General features: G+C 39.9%; 1 long non-coding RNA gene across 1 annotated transcript; it reads left to right on the plus strand.

Moving 5' to 3' along the window:
* Nucleotides 1–20: 20 nt before the first annotated feature.
* Nucleotides 21–11782, plus strand: LOC130542597 (uncharacterized). Its single transcript, XR_008957259.1, has 2 exons — nt 21–700; nt 1627–11782. It is a non-coding gene; the product is annotated as an uncharacterized LOC130542597 (long non-coding RNA).
* The last annotated feature ends 6678 nt before the right edge of the window (nt 11783–18460 follow it).

The raw sequence follows: 18460 nt of genomic DNA on the forward strand, positions 1-18460 counted from the left end.
TTCCTGCCGCAAGTTTTTCCTCTTCGCACGTCAGTGCGCTCGGGTCTCGAAGACCTTGCAACTCCATCCAACAGCTGAGGGCTTTGGGCTTCCCGTGCGCCCCCTCGCCCCGCGCTCTTCTCGCCTCCTTCCAGCCGCCCGGGTACCGGCTTTCCTCCCTCCTCATTCCCCGGCCTCTTCGCGCTGGGACGCTCGTCGGGTTCGGGCTCCGGGTGACTAACTTCTCCCCGCCACCAGCAGAGGGGCCGGGCAGCCGGAGAGCCGCAGGCGCTTCCTGGCGCGTCGCTGCGCCCTGAGTGCTGCGGTGCCCCCAGCGCCGCCCGCCGCCTGGGAACTCCGCTCCTTTGTGTGCGAGCCCAGGGCTCCCCCTTTCTCCGTGAGCCTTTCATCGATGCCCGCAATCTGTCCCTTAGTCCTGGGTGACTGGAACTTCCTTCGCTTTGCTTTAAGAAGGCAGGGCGAGAAAGAGTTAACTGTGGCAGAAAATTGAGCTTTTTTTTCCATAAAATTTAAAAAATTAGTGCCCACACTTTCTCTTCTTCTTCCTGCTTAAATGAGAATTAGATACCCAAATTTGTATTTATCTGACCTAAAACCACTGGTCTTTCCAGGCCTTGACCTACTATCATTCTCAGAAATTCCTGTTAGGAGAAAAAAAAGAAGATTGGGGCAGAGGGGGCTGCCAGTAGGTGCTTATTAGGTGAGTGGCATTGTCACTGCAACTAGGTTTCTTCTTTGTTTCCTCTAATTATCAACTCCAACAGAGGAGGAAAATCCCAGGACTTTCTAGCCACTTACCTGGTGATGGTTAGAAGATCTGCTGGAAGGACAGGAGCACCTCCCGCCCTCCTTCATTCTTTAGGCTAATTAGTGAATACATCAGTAAAAGTGAATCCAGAATGATTAGCACAGTTCTGTCTTTCTTACCTTTAATTTACAAAGATGCGGAAGACAGAGCATCAGAGGGCCCTGGGGTGACTGGAGGTTCTCAGAGTGGTGGTGAACCCCAGGTGGGAATCTCAGAATTGTCCAGCAAGGAAGCCCATTGGCCAGTGTCTAGAGAACCCTCTTGAGTCAGTCACCTGGGAGGCAGAGGGAAGCACATCCTGAGAATTAGTTCACTTGTATAATTGAAATGATTATTGGAGACCGGGGACCACCCAGCAACCCCTAGTGGATTCTGAACTACCTCCAGACTTGGCAAGAAGTTGCTGTTGCTTAAGGCCATCATCCCCTTCTTATTCCACAATCCCTCAGTCTCCAAGAGGTCAGTTGCCCAAAGCCAGTTCAACTAGGTGAACTGCGAGGAACCAGAGATGTTCAGGATCAGGATTTAAAGGAGAACCTAGATTCCAGTAGTTTCTCTGTCCTTCCAATAGCCTTAAAGTCCTGTGGTCCTTATGTCTATGGAGAGCAAACTTTTATTATTATTATTATTATTATTATTTTATCAATTTCACTGAAAAGTAGTCCAATACTTGGCACTAAGCATCTTCTCTAAAGCAACTTTTGATTTAGTAATTTTAACCATGTCATCATTGTTAATCTCAAAGGATCATTTTGAGAGCTAAGCATTTTGGATGACAGTGGCTTAAACTTACTAATTATAATTTTTTGCATTCACAGATAGGAGATGTCTTCTTTAACACTTATGGGAATTCCAGATGAATGTTCTTCTTAGTGTAAGTTTTTCTCCTTTTTCAAAAACACTGTATTTCTCAGTGAATCATGCCTCTGAATTTTATGCCTTTATATTTAATTACGTAATGACATTTGTACTCAGATTATTCAAATGTTTAGAAATATGTTGGAGGACAGGACGGAAGCAGATAGAGCTCCAAACATAAGTATCAAATACGAAATATTTATTAGAACCACATATCCACAAAGAAAGGCACTAATACAGCTTATAAATACAATGAATAAATTCTTACATATTCACAAAATTTCTACTTGGGTATGATTTTTATTTTTCTGTGAAAGTAACTTGGATACTTTGGGAAGTTCATTTGGTAACACTTTACAAATATTACCCTAGTGGATTCGGATGAAGTGCTATGTTCCAGAACAATGAATGTCTTGTCAGTCCAAGGAAGTAATTTGCACTGGCGGAGAGTCTTCCAAGTTTTTATTTTCATTTTACAGTAGAAAGCTAAAATATATTAGCAATCACGTCTAGCTGGACTAATTACTACTTCAGTCTTTCATTATCCCAATAAACAGCATTATTTGTGCATTTTTCATGAGAACTTTTCCCTGCATTCACAGAGGATGTGATCACACCTGATATATAGTTTCACATTTCCCAAAAGGAAGCGAGACTTTCTACGCCAGACGGTTACTGTTGGAAGTTATCTTGGAGAGCATGTAAGGCGACTTCCTCCATCTACCAATGAGAAACTAAGAATAGAGACCAAAGTGATTGCCCGTGGATAAAATTCCACTAATGGCCAGCTCTCCTGAATCCTAGAGACTTTCCTCCCTCAATTGGTGTTCAATCTATGACACCTTTTAAAATCTATCCAGTTTAACAAATACCTGTCGAGGTCTGGCTGCCAACTGCTGTGTGAAGTTCTCTGGAGGCACGTACATATGAATAAGCCATGATTAATGTTCAGAGAAGCTCACAGTTCAGAGATGGAACCCATCGTACCAGGAGATACTTGGAGTACAAGCTGGAAAATGCAGATCAGGAGGGGAAAGAGCAAGGCAAGGACTCCTACAGGTGCTCTGAGCTACGTATTTCCAGAACGGCTTCAGTCCATAGGATTTGTGTATCCTCGTAAGTAGTGTTTTCTCAAATTTCCATTTGCTAAAGTGTCATTTCCTCCTCCTCCCCCATCTGTGATTTTACTGGGAAGGGTGAGGAAATAACTGACAATAAAATAGTCCCCTCTGGCCAAACACCTGCTCCTTACCTCCCACGGAGGAGAATCACAGCCTCTCAACTCCGTGCAATAATTTTCCTTTCCTTCATCAAGATCCCTACCCCAGGCCTTGCTGAATTGTGAGCTTCCTTAGTATCATCTCCCTCTGTGACCTGATGGTGGGTGCAGGGAGCAGAACGTCTCCTTGGGTGCTGAAGCCCTTTATGAATGCCTTAAAGACAGGGGACCAGCCATTTCCTCAGGTGCCACTCAGCTTTGCAAGTTCTAGTTCTCAGAAGACTTGCTTCAAAACTTATTTTAGTCACCTCGTGCAGTGCAGTTATGCAGTACTGGTCCTTTTGTGACAGGCTTCTCTCTCTCAGCAGAATGTTCTCCACGTTCATCCATGGTATCGCCTATAAAATAGTCAAACTCGTAGAAGTGGAGAGTTGAGTGGTGGTTGCCAGGGCCCAGGGAGAGGGGAAAATGGGGAGTTGCTATTCAAAGAGTACGAAGTTTCAGTTCTGCCACATGAGTCAGTTCTAGAGATATGCACACCGACGCCATGCGTGCAGTTCACAGTACTGTATTGTACACTGAAAAATGTGGAAAGGGTCGTATTTACTATGCTAGCTTTGATACAAACCCTAAATTTTTACAGGGTGAAACTCTACCTGATCAGTCCTTCCCTCCCTTTCTAGCCCATTACCTCCTTCTCAAATCCCCTTATATCCCACGATGGTCTAACATGCATCTGGACACACCAGTGCACATGTACAACCTTGCATACATTGGGCGCACAACACACACCAGCATTGCATGCACACATACACACTCACCCCTAACTCAGTCTCCCCTCTAGGCTGCGCTGACCCATGCATAGAAAGTCCTAGACAGAGCTGGGAGAATGAGAGAGGGGATTACACCAACTTCTGTTTGTCCTTTGCCAAGAAAACTTTCTTGAGACAGGCATAGTAGAGATTTTTTTTTTTTAGTGGAATTTACTGCAATTCCTGATAAAACTTAGAACTATGGTCTCTGCTATCTGCCCAGGACGTATTACACAACATTCTATCCGTTGTGATGGATAGCATACACTTCAGAGTTAGTTTTACTTAATATTATGAAAAATAAGTTTTTGGAAAGATAGATTTTTATTTTTCTTATACACAGAAATTTTATACTGTATGAGAGTCTTCAAATGAATAATGTACATGTGTATTATTTAAGACATACAGGTGTTATCTGTAAAGTAAAACCGACAAGTCAGTTTTTATGCTGACCAGCTGTGAAATGTTGTTTTAGCTTTTCTCACACAATTATGCGCATATTACTTGCTTTTATGAGTTACCCAGGTTCTTTTCCCCCCCCCCTTTATTTTCCGGAAATCATCTCAAAATCAAACCTTACTGGAAACACATGGAAAATCAGGAATTTCCAGCCTAAAGTAATTTGAAACACTTGAGGTTTTTATTTTTTCCTTCATGATGGCAAATTGAAGCAAAGATTTCAAATTCCATAATGAGGAGTAATTGCAATAGGTAGGAGTTGTTGTTTCATAGCAACAATTAATTGTTTGTTGTTTTAAGTTAAGGTTTCATGGTAACAACACCTTACTCAGGCTCCGGAATATCCTGGTCTTCCTTGACACAATTCAATCTCTCTGTGTTAAATGTTTTCGCTTTATTCTGGTCAGTAAAGTAAGACGCTTAGTCTAAAGAAAGTCTAAAGAAAGTCTGAAGAAAGTTGATAAACACTGATTAGTTACTGCCTCACGCCCCCCTGGGCAGGCAGGAAATAGAGACAGGAACAAGAACCCTGTAGTCAATAAGCTTACCTCCCACCCATGATGCTGGGGTCACTGCAAGTCCCTTCGATGGTTTAAGAAAGATACTCAGTATCATTTTTTCATGACTGTCCATGGGCTAATACATGGGCCTCTAACACACACCTTTCCCAGTCAGGCACTAAGGGAGGAAAGAACAGATGACCCTCCATGAAGATAGGCATTCAGGTAAAGGCACTTAAGTTTTTACTTACTTTCTTTTACTTAAGAGGTGTCACTCTTCTATACCCCTCTTCCAGTCCCCAGAATCATTTTGGAACACCAAGCAAGAATGCCACCATGACTTACTGCCTGAATGAAGTTGTGATTCTAAATCCCATTCTTCCATGTCAATTGCTATCAACTCTCCTCCTTCTCTCTTTCCAGACAACCAGACTTGAGCTTGTTGGAAACTTTCATTCACCAGTAGCTGGGACACCCCAGAGTCCCAACAGGACTGCTATCTCTGATCTCTGAAAATATGAGCAGATGAGATTGGGGCAGCAGGAGGAGACAGGGAAGTAGAGTTTGACTGATTTCTAGTTCAGGGAACTCTTGAGCGCATTTTCCTGCATTCTTCCCAAAAGCCAGACTCTTGCTTTTGCTTCTCTCTTCTTTTCATTTTGGGATCCTCTTCCAATCTATCCACACCCTTTAATTTTAGAGAACAGATCTGGGTAGGCAAGGATGAAGTTGTCACTCCTAAGACTCAAATCTGTGTTCGAAATAATCCCCTAAAGGGAGTCCTCATTGATGTAAGAAAGATGTTAAAGTTTGAAGCCGACGGCCAAGAAAGAATTTTTGAGACATCTTTGGTGCAATAAGGTGATTTTATTTAAGCATGGGGACAGGACCCATGGGGGGAAAGAGCTGCACTGGGGTCACGAGGAGTGGCCCATTATAGACTTTCAAGTTGGGAGGAGGTTAGGAATAGCGTAAGTCTCTAAGGAGTTTTAGAAGCAAGTTTTTCGGGACCTTGAGGGGGCTAGCTATTGTTGGGAAAAGGTCATTTATTACCGTCTAATAAAACCTTAGTCTTGAGACCCTTCAGATGTGTATCGGTGGATCATATGTTTTGGGGATGACTGCCAACACGTATCTAGGGGGGGTTAGAGATAAAGGAAATTTCCAAAGGAATTTTTATATGTTAAAGTAGACTTACAGGCTCCTGGGGGTTGGGCTAAGATTGCCTTTCGCCCTTAGCAAAGTATTCACACCAAGGCAGCTGCGTTTCTAGAGGAAGGTCACTCTGCCTGTTTCAAGGACTTGTCAGTGGGCTGTAAGTGGTAAGAAATTTAGTTTTTCTTTTGCCTTTGTTTCCCACATCACTCACCAGATATGCCCACAAAGGCTATCAGATCTTTGATGGCCCATGTCAGTTTAAGCCCAAGTGTTTTAGATGACTCTGTTGAATGGTACCTGAAAGGGTTCTTTGGACTCGTAACCTTACAATTAATTACCAGTAGTTGGAAGTGAGTTACTAAACATATATTTACAAGTCATTATATAACCTCTAGCATGGCTTTCTGCATTTCAGAGTTTCACTTATTTCTGCCAAAGCATTAATCGCGTTGTCATTATTTCGTTACATCTGTTAGCAGATAAACTGGCTTTCTTTTAGAAAAGTTGAATTAGGAAAAGAGTGCAGATTAAGACTAAATAAGGTGGAGGCATTCACAGAGGGAATTGTCAGGTATGGCACAGAGAAAGCCTCTCACCTATATTCTACAGATAAACTCTAAAGAACTTTCAGAAAACAACAATGTATCTTTCTCATTCATGTCCTCTTGTGTTTATACTCCTGACAGTATTAAAGTTGTTAATGTGCTTGTCTTTTTGTCCCTCCTGACACATGCCGCACCGACATCACTGAGCGTGAGAACTGCTACCCTCACCTGCACATGCCTCCAGCACCTGCAAAACAGACCTGTGCTTCACTGATTTCAGCTTAATCAATCTCATTTAATCCCACAGGATTTAAGTGAGGAGAGACAAAGCAAAAAAATAAAATAAAATGAATGAATTCTAATTTATTCTTTATGATCTAGGCCTGAGTTGAAGGAAAAGAGAAAGAATTACGGTTTATGAAAAGAGCCATGACTCTTAGTTTAATAGAAGTTTTTGCATTCTAGACACCTAAATCCAGAAGAGAATTTAGGTGGTTGTCAGTGCTTGAGGGAAGATTCAATGACTCTTGTCTTTCCCACCACAGGATGTAATATATCAGACCGTTCAGATTAGTGGAAACGGGATTCACATTTCCAATCACTGGGTGGTTCCCTGAAGAACTTATGTATATAGCACATAGCAATTCATAATTTGAAATGTGGTTGGCCTATGCAGGCGTCTGGCATTTCTGGTTCTGGGTTTTGTTTATTTTGTTTTGAATACTCATTCTCACGTAACAAGCAACAAACGTAAAGAGATTGAGCAAAAACTAAACCACAACTCTTTTTTTTTTTTTCCAAAAAGAACCATCTAAAGCGTCACAATGTGACCTTATCTGGAAATAGGGTTGTTGCAGATATAATTAATTAAAATGAGGTCATACTGGGATTAGGCGAGGCCTTAAATCCCAATGACTGGTGTCCTAAAAAAATCACAGATACACATACACACACACACACACACACAGAGAGAGAGAGGGAAGACGGCCATGTGGAGATGATACAAGACTGGAGAAACACAGCAGCTCAAGCCAAGGAAGGCCAAGGATCACCGGGAGCCAGGAGAAGCCAGCAAGAGGCAAGGAGGGATTCTCCCCTAGGGCCTCCACAGAGAGTGTGGCCTTGCTGACACTGTGATTTTGGACTTCTAGCTTCCAGAAGGTGAGAGAATACATTTCTGTTGCTTGAAGTCAAAACCAAAGAAACAAATCTACAACTTTTTGTTCAAGGGAGGTTAACCGTTATTGTTGGTGGGAAGAGTGACAAGAACATAAATAAGCCTGTGCTTTAAGACAGAAAAGAAGATGGAAACAGTCGAAAGTGGAATCCACCCAGACCTACTACGTGAACAATTTCACCTCTGCTTCCCAGAGGAATAAGAAAAGGAGGTCGATGGGATGGAACCTCTAGGTGGTTAGTGCGATGCAGAGTTTACTCACCAGTGAGACAAACATTTGCAAAAAGTTGCAAGATGGCAAAATGTGTTGTTATGCACGAAAAGTACAACACAGTGAATCGACAACAAAGTGAGGTTGAAGGGAAAGGGGAGAGAGTGCACACTTTTCTACAAAGCTACAGGTGGTGAAGGCAAGACACAGGCAATTGGATTAAGCAAGCCTGGAGTAAATACATTGGTTTGAAACTTCCGGAATCACTGTGTTTTTTGCCACATGTGAAGTCAACAAATGCATTATTTCCCTCATTGCCCCACAGATGTTTTGAAGAGAAGCTTGTAAGAAGAAATAATATGTTCAATAAGGAAAATACCTTCCCAAATGCTCATCCACGAGATGGGTAAGCAAACATGGGAATTTAAAGAGGCCAAGGGTAAACTGACTCATCTACTTTTGTGGCAATGTAGCATATTTTGGGATTAAGACTCACTTGTTTTCCTGTTCTGTCATTTCCCAGCCTTAAGGGACTTGAATAAGAACTCCTTGAATGTTTATTGACATTCCATTAAAAAGAGTATAAGCCATGGCCAAATTCTTTTATTTTTTTCCTTCAAAAATGTCCACAAGTACTTTGTGCTATGGTAGGATTTTAAAATGTGTGTGTTCTCAATGTTTTCTTCATAGGATGGAGTAGGATGCTTTCTCTTTCTTAATTTTTCTGCTGAAAGAGGGAAAATAAATTTCCACCCTCTATAAAGCAGTGAATCTCAGATATTTTGGAGCCTGCTATCCCTTTAAAAATTACTGGGAACCTCCAAAAATTTGGCTTATGAGCTGTTCTCAACATGTGGCTATATCTACTAATAGTTATGATAATAGAAACGAGACCTTAAAAAATAAATATTTGTTGATTCATTTACTAATAACAACAATAAACCTATTCAATGCTAACTAAGGTAATATATTGTTTTTTAAAAATAACTGTATCCTCCAAAGTGAAAAACATTTAGTAAAGAGAGTGGTATTGTTTTACATTTTTGCAAGTCTCTCTATAGAATATATTTGGATTCTCCTATCTGCTTCTGTATTCAGTCACTATAACATCACATGTCATGTACCTTCTGGAAAACTCCAGTGTAGTGTACTTATATTATTATAAAAATAATTTTGATCTTGGGGATCTCCTGAAAGGGTTTGAAAAACACTGCTCTAGGAACTTGGTACTTGAAACCCGTGTCTTCATGCCTTGGGAGCTTTTAAAAATGCAGAATCTCAGGCCTTGCCTCAGACCCATTGGACCTGCATTTTCAGAAGCTCTCCACATATGTCACACACTCATTAAATTGAGAAATGTGCTGCTCTAGGATCTAAATCAAAGGACACTGTTGCTTACTTTACATCTCTTACTGACTTCCCCCCAGACAAAAACAGAGGATCAGCTAATAGGTAAATGAAAAAGAAAACTGGTTTGACCAATCTGGATCGGTCCGATTTCCCAGTTGGGAATAATTAATATGATAAATATCAGTAAGTATAGATGAACTTTTCTTTCTTCCTTTTTTTTTCTTTTTTCTTTTCTTTTCTTTTCTTTTCTTTTCTTTTCTTTTTTTTTTTTTTTTTTTGATGGGGCAGAGTTCTCTGTGCTCCAAGTCGTGTGGAGCAAGATTGGTAAATATCTTGTTTGTAATTCTTCCTAAAAGTAGGTCCAAATGACTAAACAAGGAAGTCAGAAGGAAGAAGAATCAAGTTCAAGCCATGTTCCAGTTAAGCTGTGCCAATTATATGTATATAAAATTTAAGATTTATTTCTTGATTTGAGAGAGAGAGCTAGCATGAGCGGGAGGGGCAGAGGGAGAGGGAGAGAGAATCCTAAGGAGACCTTGCACCGAGCACAGAGCCTGACCTGGGACTTGATCTCATGACACTGAGATCATGACCTGAGCTGAAACCAAGAGTCAGATGCTTAACCGACTTAGCCACCCAGGTACCCCATGTGCCAATTATATTTTGATACTTGCCAGGCTCTATGGCCTACTTCTTAGCTTGATCAGAAAGGGATGGTTGTGATCATTTATTACCCTCCCATGTCTCTAAACCCAGCAGATCTGAGTCTTATGTACAAAGCTTTGTCCAGTATGTGAGCCCAGTATTTATGCTGCGGCTATTGGAGATGAAGTGATAGTCCAGAACTTAATATTTGCTCAATTATGCTTTTTCTTTGAAAAAAATGTGCTGTATTCTTACTGATTTAGAGTGTTACTTTAAGAAAGTGTTCAGACTTATGATCAGGAATGTAGACAAAGCTTAGGTGAGTTACATGTATGAATACATAAACTTATGCTAAGTTTATACTTACACATGTTTGTATCCCTCTGCTCAAAAATGTAACAAAGATGGATAAGGCAAAATAGAAAAAGAGAAATAGGCGTTTTGTAAAGCATGTCTCTTTGGATCAGAAACAAATTCAGACTCATAAAGTCATAGGCTTTCTGGACTCTGAGACAAGTGGGCAGTGGCATCTAGGACTCTGGTTCTGTAAGGGACTTGGGGCAAAACCAAAGTGCTCTATCATACGTGGAGGTCTGAGGTCAGCCTCGCTGCTTGTAGCCTCAACTTAAATCCTCTCTCTAGCATGCCTAGCTCATGACATTGGGTTTAAGAAAATGGCAACTACCCTCTGTTTGCAGTAATGGTTTGTAGAAAGCTGTGTAGTGAGGTTAGTTATGGATCGAAGCTCAGACATCAGAAGTGGAACTAGGGAACCCTGCGACGAGTGAATATATCTGTAATGTCCCCAGTGCCTCCTCTAGCGAGAACACTGGAATATGCACCATCAGGGTGTTACGGCTAATGATCTCGAAGCAGGGATGTATGAGCACAAAAAAAGTAAGGGGAAGAACAAACAACACCTCCTTATCTAAGCGTGTGGGTGACACATACACAGAAATCAAGTGTTAAAATGTACAACCTACAAAATCAACAGTCAAAAGAATATAATTTCAGGGGTGAAATGAATTTCAAGGAACTAGTTGATTAATACTTTAATATAAAGTTTCAGAGGATATGTGGAGAGGTAAATGAATAAGTAATTTCTACTTGAAAGGATAGGATATTATAAAACAGCATTAAGGGACAATAAAAATGAAGAGGTGAGTGTTAAGAGGAAAAAGTTGGAAATATTGGAAACAAAAAATACGTTTTTAAAATATAAAACTAATATTCTGTGCCTGGTTCTGACTGAGGATACTGAAAGGTCTATGCCATTGGAAAACAGTTGAAGGATCCAATTCCCCCAGGAATGACAGGCATGGCTTCCCTTGCAAGGGTGGCTGGGGGAGTACCAGGTGCTGGTCAGGACCCAGAAGCAGGAGATGGTAAGCTCTGAGGCCTTTACTGGTGTTTCCATAGCAAGGCAAGGCGGGGCAGGGTAAAGAGTTTAAGATTATCTAATCTGGATAATTTCATGAGGCTTTGGGCCATAGGTGTGGTCCCTGGTTGCCTGATGCATGGCTCTGGGATGATTACTGAATAGGAACACTCTTTCCTGTAGTACTGCAGCGAGGAAGAGGAGGTGTGGCTCTGGATTGGTCAATTTGCATATCAAAGGCTGGTTCTGCCATGGGCAGTTCCAAGTGCCTCCCTAGTCAGAAGGTTTTTTTTGGTTTTGTTTTGTTTTTTTGTTTTTTTTTTTACATGCCAGAAATATCACAATATACAGAAAATAAAACTATATACAATACATCCATATACTGTGCATACAGCAGAAGATAATGACCTGGAAGAAGGTATTGAAGATTTAATTCATCTAGGGTGCCTCTGCCTTAGTTCATTTGGGCTGCTATGACAAGAAATACTGCAGACCAGGTGTCTTGTAAACAACAAAGACTTATTTCTTATAGTTCTGGAAACTGGACGTCCAAGATCAGGGTGCCAGTATGGTCTAAGGGTCCTCCATTCAGTCACTGAAAGAAAGGGGCGTTTATAAAGAGCACAAAAGGCTTTTTAGTGGAATAGAAATGTAAGTAGAAATAAGAGAGAGAGAGAGAATGAGAGAGAAACAGAGAAGGAAGGCTGATTCAGGCCCAAATGGAGGTAGAATTAGTGAGCTTTACCAGTGAGGAGAGAAGAAAGAGAAAATTGTCAGCTAACGTGTGGCAATATCCAAGCAGGATTTAGCTTTAATGTTAAAAAGTGAATATTTTTCAATGGGGGGGGGGATTGGAGGAAAGTGGGCAAAAGGTACAAACTTCCCTTTATAAGATAACTAATGTTATGTACAACGTGAGGACCATAGCTAACACTGCTGTATGATATACAGGGACGGTGTTAAGAGAAATCGTCCTAAAAGTTCTCATTACAAGGAGAAATTTCTTTTCTTTTCTTTTTATTGTATCTATACAAGATAATGGTTGGTAACTAAACCTATTATAGTTATCATTTCACAGTATTCATAAATCAGACCATCATGCTGTATACCTTAAACTTATAATGTACATTGGTTATTTCTCGATAAAACTGGAGAGAGATGGGGGAGGGAGAGACAGAGAGAGAGAGAGACTTTCCCTTAGCTAAGCTGAAGGGAAAGAGAAAATAAACAGGTTTTGTGAATGGTGATGGTGTTTGGTTTAGGAAGCTGAGTTAAAGTTTGAATGCCTATACGTGGGACAGCGTTCAGGCTAAGAAAGTAGGATAGAGCTTTCTAGTGTAGTTTATACAGGAAGCTAAAGGGAAATCCCTCCCTATTGTATTTTGTAGAGTGATCCACAACGTTGTAAAGAAGGCAGAGCCTAGGTGTAGGGTTACCCTAGGAAGCCCCAGCTCCCACTTCTCAGTCTTCTCCAAAGATGAAGCTTAGAAGAGATGCTTTGACCAGATACGGGTGTGGCAAAGGGAAGTCTTAGAAAGTAGAGGGGAGGACTATGCATTTTGCATCAGAGATACCACTTTCTCCCTGAGTTTTCTCATGCTCTACCAAGTTCAATGAGGCATTTGTTTTAAGCGGCAGGTGGCTCCTCACTTACATTGATTTGACTTATGATAAATGACATGCTCAGTATTCTGCCAACGACTCAGAGCTCTGGCAGGAGGCCGCGCACAGTTACGTCACTGAGAATGTTTTCTGACATGAACCAATACTTAAGACTTCGGATGGCCTCCTGACAGCCTATGCAGCTCCCTCTGCCTGGGTTCTCTTTGCCTCCTGGTCTCAAATATTCCTTACCAATAACCAATAATAATCATGTAGGATGCTTACCTTCGTGAACACATTCTTTCTTTTCTTACCAAGTGGTACCGACCACCAAATATTTACTGAGCACTTACCTGGAGACAGTCACGATAGCAATCATTTTGGATAGATGAGTGTATTTAATCCTTTAAGAAATCTATGATAAGGACGTTAAGAATTTTATTTTGCTTGCAGGTATGTTAAAACTTGAAAATGATGTGTGACTTGGGCAAAGCCGAAGAGTGGTATGTGGCAGAGCCGAGACTAATCCATGTCTCCGGACTCCAGACCTTGTTCCTTCCGATACAATATTGTTCCCCCCCAGGAGGTCCTTAGTTGCATACTTTCATCCACAAAGTATTTCTATCAGTTACACCTTCAGTAAGCTAAGTGTTTTTGTGTGTCTAGTTACTGCATTATTCAAGCATATCACCTTCTCTATCTGTTCAACTTTTATACTATGCAGCATAGACACTTAGGATTTAATCAGAAACAGTTTTCATAGAGAAACTGATCATTTTATGAAAAAAATTGAGCATCAGGATGTTGATTAGGAAATATCCCCTTATTACAACATTGCATCCACGGGAAAACCAAAGTCAACTAGGATCATTTCATTTTCAGCCGGAGTGATTAGCCCAAATGATCACTTGAAGTGATACATTTAAGGACTGTCTTATAGTGGCCTACCAAAAGAATAGAGTAGAAGGAAGGCAAAGTCTTTGAAAGAGAAATTTCATCCTCATTTTAAAAAAAATCATCTTCATTTTTGATTCTTGGGTATTGATGATATGGTATTGACCTAAAATCAGAGATTCAGAAATCTAGCCAATTTCTTGTGCCTTGAGGTTGTCCTTGTCAAGGGCAATTCTTGTTGGTGATTCTGATGGCTTATTTATCACTGTGAGATGAGAATGGACTGTCTTCTGAAATCAGCTTACTGTCTACCAAGAAACCTTGGGAGATTCTTACCACCTTGGTGAATTTTCCTGGTCTAAGATTGCATCGTTAGCTTTGCATATAAGAAACTGGGCCTTTCATTCTCCTAGTGCACCCACTTCTCAGTGCTGGAAGCCCTCCTTGATATGTAATTTCTTTGGCATATTACATTTACTGGTAAAGCCAGCAGCTCTGTTAATCCTGGAAAATGTTTCTATCCCCTCTCATCATGTGTTCTGTCCAATAATGGGCCCAGAAGAGGGCAATCTCTTGTCCTGGCTACAGGAGTACGATTTAATATATACAAACAAATTTATGTATTCTCCCCTCTTCCACTACTGAGTTAGTTCTTTCGCAAACCCTTCAAATGTTTTCTAAAATAGAATAAAATACAAAATAATTTATTCAGTATAAGGAATAGTTGACAAATTATATGGATTATGTAACATTTAAAAAATGTTGAGAAAAGCATGGCACAATTATCACCCAGAATAACATCTTAATAGTAAGGCAATTATAATTTTTGTGTCTTTTATTCCAGCCTTTAATTTTATAATCTTGTCAATTTTATTTTTATCATACAGAGTTTTAAGTAAATACTACAGGGTTTAGAATTAAAAAATAGTATTCCCATTTCTCCACACCTACTAATTCTGCTTTTCAGAAGCAACTACTTAAAAATGTTTAGCTATTTCTTTTGATAGTGACTTCCATATTGATTGGTGGTATGCTAATAATGGCTTACCAATTTTGATAATCACACAATGACTTCTTACAGTAGCTAAAGATTGAGTTCTTAAATAGCCTTCCTATCCATACTCAAGAGTTAAATAAAAGCTTGGATACAATCAACAGTTTGTGAAAGTCCTATTTTCTTAATTTGCAGGAAGCAAAGTTTTTGGCTGAGCGAAGAAAGGGAAGGAGGTGTCAGAGGTTCGAGGAGAGAGGAATATATGAGACAGGGTGGTCTAGGAAAGTAGGAGAATAAATGGCTTAATCTTTTCATTTCAGTGTGTTCTTGAGAAGGTAAGGGAGAAGCTATAAATACATGTGGTCAATCTTGTGTGGTTGAAGAAGAACAACAATAATTCTTAAATGAAAAAAATTATCTAAAAAATGCATCCAACTCACTATACTGTGAGTTTTTATTTAGCTGAAATATTGTGGTAATTTATATAGTTTGGTTAAAAATTAATCAATACATTTTGAACTTCAAGGATCTGGCATCTGTAGTTCACGTGAGCAGGCTCTTCTTACGTCCTTTAAACCAACTGAAGGCAACATCCATAAATATGGTGAAGTTTGATTGCAATAGAAAAATTATATTTTTCTCAAAGGACTAAATCTGGGTCAAACACACCAAAAATATGTGTTTTAATTTTTTGATTATTTTAAATAGTGTGTCTATGAAGTAACTCGCTACGCTAGGAATAGCTTGGCATTGGGGTTGAAGAATCACGTGTTTGGTTTGAAACTCCATTCTGCCAGGTAAATTTCCTCATGTATTAAAATGTCCAAAATAATATTTTCTTCATCCATTAAAATGAGAAAATTACCAGTTTCCATATCTATTACAATAACATTTCTCTTCAGCAATGTTGGGTGGAATAGAAGTTATTTTTATATACTACCAGGTACTTTGGAGCCTTTAATAATTAGAAATTGCTCTGGGCACCAGGGTGGCTCAGCTGGACTGTTGATTTCAGCTCAGGTCATGATCTCAGGGTCCTGGGATCGAGTCCCCGGCCCGGCTCGTGCTGGGTGTGGAGGCTGCTTGGGATTCTCTTTCTCTCTGCCCCCACCCTGTTTACATGCTCTCTCTCCCTTTCGAAAGAAAGAAGGAAGGAAGGAAAGAAAGAAAGGAAAGAAAGAAAGAAGGAACCAAAAGAAAGAAAGAAAGAAAGAAAGAAAGAAAGAAAGAAAGAAAGAAAGAAAAAAACATTTCTCTGATGCAGAATTACAGAATAGCAATGCTATGGAGTACCTCCCAAAAGGATATGATAAAGTTTGAACTCAGCTCAGCATATGAATGGGACCATTTTACATCCATGAAAATGAACTAGTCACAGAACAAAAAGGATGCCAAGTACCATGCACATAATTCTTGCTATGGAAAGTTTCCCTATTATTTCAGTTCATCTTCTTTTGAACCAAGACTTCAAACTTGTGAGATGTTTGTATGTGGTCATTGGCCTGTGAAGCTTTGGACACTCATTGATTATCAATATAAAAGAATCACCATGCCCACAGACTAAGAACGATCTTGGCTTTCAGGCAAAAAAGAAAATAATCATTGTTTATTTTTGTAATCCTGTACCATTGCATCATGGGTGGGGATAAAAGGAGGAATATTCCAGTGTATTTCCTAGACTGTTATTTTTTTTAAATGTGTTTGGACAGCATATAAATGTAATAAGTATCTCACTGTATAGAAATGCATATTATTTTATATATACCATTTTATTGTGTAAGAATTACTAAATTACGAATGCAGTTTCTTTTGAACTTCTTTGTTAAGTTTGCACCTGGAATTTTAATGGAGCCCAGTACTGAGAGTGCCTCATTATCTAGCTGCTGTAAGCATCCTAAAATGTCCATATCTATAGATCACTGTACATTTTTATATAGTGTTACAGTCTAAAAAATTCATTTAAAGGAGGAGGAGACTCATATGGGATGTCATTTATATTTAAAGCCAAAACATTTCAAAGTCAATCAATCATTAAAAAGTTTCCAAGTTGCATTTGTGCTCAAGGAGATAGAACATTCTTATTGACAGCCAATTCACCTCCTATTTGAGCGACTTTTCACATCCTTAATGGCACATTTACCACATTTTTGGTCTAATCTACAACCTTTTCACCTACTATCTACCACTTTCCACACTGCCAACCCACTCAAAAACCAAAAAGAAATTAAAAAAACACAAAAAATTAAACATTGCCTGAGTGACTTGTTTCCTTCCTCACCCATCTTGTACCGCTTGACCTTCGTAAGGTCCTGGAATCACCCCAAGCTGAACGTCACCAGCTGAGAGCCTGGACAAAGTGGGTGGACAGTAAATATTTATTAAATGAATGAATGAGTTGAGTAAACAGTCCGCAAGCTCCCCCATCTTTCCTTTTTCTGTTCATAGCATTGGCATCTATTCAATCCGTGGCAGAAAAAAACAAAACAAAATAAAACCTTGGATTCCTCCTCATTCCTGCCGTATAATTTGGTCAGCAAGTCCAGACAATCTGACCTCAAAAAAATAATGAAATTCATCTCCTCCTCTCTGTCACCTTTGTCATATTATCTCAGCTGGGATGCTGCAATAGCAATTGTTTTTTAAGTGATCTTGTCTCTCGGCCCTCACTTTAGTTTCTTCTCTGTGTATCTTCTAGCGTGAACACATTAAATATCTATCTATCTATCTATCTATCTATCTATCTATCTATCTATCTATCATCTATCTATCTATCATCTATTTCATAAACTATTGACTAACTGCGTCAGAGTTTCTTACATGAGTAAGTCCAAAATCTTCACTACAAAATCAAAGACCATTGACAATAAGGCCCCAGGCTATATCTGATACTTCATTGTTGGCCTTCCTTCATTCATTCCATATTTTAGTTGAATAGGATTGCTTTCCACTTTTCAAACACCTCTTCCTTTCATTGCCCCTACACCCTTTTACTTCTTATTCCTGCTAGGTTAATGACCTCCTTTCTCTTATTTATCTGGAGAAGATGCATTTAACCTGTAATTACAACTAAAAGCCTTGCTGTAATATGCTCCTTAGCCCAAGGAGAAACCGATCTTTTCCCTTTTGTGCACCTGCCCTTGTTGCAAGGGCTTCGCATGCGTCTGGCCTCCACGAGACCATGATAATCTCTGCGGAAGAATCCTTCTCCACTTTTGTTTGTACTTGTAGAAGTTTCCTGTGACTTCTTCAACAAATGAGCACAACTTGCTGTCTTAAAACAACAGAAATTTGTTTTCTCACAGTTCTGAAGGCCAGAAGTCCAAAATTAGGATCGCGAGATCAAAATCAAGGTGTCGGTAGAGATGTGCTTTCTTGGGGGGTTTGAGGGCAGAATCTGTTCTGTGTCTCGGCCAGCTTCCGGTAGCTTTCAGCATTTTTTTGCCTTGTAGCTCCACCATCCCGATCTCTTGCCCTTTTGGTCACTTTCCTTCTCTTGTTTGTGTCAAATCTCGTTGACTCCTTCTTATAAGGACATGTATGAAGGGATTTAGGGGCTTGTCCAGATAATCCAGGATAATCTCCTCATCACAAGATTCTTGATTTAATCACATCTGCAAATACCTTTTTTTTTTTTTCCTAAATAAGGTAACACTTATGGGTTCTAGGGATTAAGGGACGACAATTCAATTGACTATGTCTGCTCTGGTCCTGAAGTGTCATGCCCATCTTGACACGAAATACAGTCACATCATCCCCTCATCCCTAAAAACCTCAACTCATTACAGCATCAAGTCCAAAAATCTCACTTAAATATCATCAGATTAAAAGTCTCAAATGTCATCACCTAAAT

This window comes from Ursus arctos, unplaced genomic scaffold (genome assembly GCF_023065955.2).
Source record: "Ursus arctos isolate Adak ecotype North America unplaced genomic scaffold, UrsArc2.0 scaffold_4, whole genome shotgun sequence".
Lineage (NCBI taxonomy): Eukaryota > Metazoa > Chordata > Mammalia > Carnivora > Ursidae > Ursus > Ursus arctos.